Below are 1,214 nucleotides of genomic sequence, written 5' to 3' on the forward strand. Positions count from 1 at the left end.
TGGAGAAAGAGTACAGACTTTGGAAGGCTGATTTGTAGGGGAAAGCTCAGCCTGCAACATGTCTCTGATTTCCAGTTTGCTCCACAGGAAACTTTTCTCGGTTGAGCCATCTCCCTCCATTTAGGAGAGTTCATGCACTCTGTGTGTTGTCTGGTATGTTCTAGTCTGTATAACTTCTCTTTGTTATCTGTTTGGATAAATAGATTTGTTTGAGAGCGTCTTTTGTATAGCTTAATTTGGTGGAAAGGAGTCAAACCTGTAGAATTAAACCAAATGTGCTTATAGTAACACTTAATCCATTAAGAACAGTGATCAGCTGAGGCTTTGGCTGCGGACTCTGCTGAAGAATTGAGAGGGCGGAGTGATCCAAGCACCGCCGACAGGCTCCCTAAAGTCCAGCCACGGCCTCACTATGTCGAAAATTTCCTTTAAGATCCCGCTGACCTCGGACACGCGGCTGCCGTACAAAATACTCAGTGTTCCTGACAATACTCCTTTCACAGCAGTCTTAAAGTTTGCTGCAGAAGAATTTAAAGTTCCTGCAGCAACAAGTGCTATAATTACAAATGATGGAATAGGAATAAATCCTGCACAGACTGCTGGGAATGTTTTCTTGAAGTATGGCTCAGAACTACGAATAATTCCTAGAGATCGTGTTGGGAGTTGTTCATTTCTGCTGAATGGAAATTTACCATTATCTTACCGAATAAACATTGATAATTATTTTGTAATGTTGCATTTGGACTATCTACAATTTTACATACATACTCCAATGAAGACACTGACCCTTGACATTAAAGAAGGAATACATCCCGTGAATAAAACAGCTGCCTTAAAAAAGAAGCCAACCTTTCCTGTGCTACCTCAATACGTTTATGAAAGGAGTTTCTATTTAGTTTTAAAATAGAAAAATGATATTACTGAGAACTAATTCTTTACCAGCAAAATAAGAAAATGAAAATTTCTTGTTTAAAATCATGTCAATCATAGATTAAATTATTTGAGTCACAAATCAGAATTGCTAGAGAACATAGAGGTGGATAAATGTGTATTTTACGTTCAGTTTAAGATAAGAATAACAGATGAACTGATTATCATGTAAATATTTGTATTTATTATCATTTGGATTTCCTAGGTTTCAGTTGACTCCAGTATTTTATTTGGATTTCCAGTTAACTCAGAAGTACCACCAACTGAACTGTATGAACTTATTC

At 37.1% G+C, this 1,214-nt stretch overlaps 1 pseudogene; it reads left to right on the forward strand.

Moving 5' to 3' along the window:
• The first annotated feature begins 319 nt into the window (after nucleotides 1-319).
• On the forward strand, nucleotides 320-992 carry LOC138149435 (ubiquitin-fold modifier 1 pseudogene; annotated as a pseudogene).
• Nucleotides 993-1,214: the final 222 nt, after the last annotated feature.

This window comes from Petaurus breviceps, unplaced genomic scaffold, assembly GCF_028583685.1.
Source record: "Petaurus breviceps papuanus isolate PSGF00001 unplaced genomic scaffold, PetGlider_PUasm1.0 90847, whole genome shotgun sequence".
NCBI lineage: Eukaryota > Metazoa > Chordata > Mammalia > Diprotodontia > Petauridae > Petaurus > Petaurus breviceps.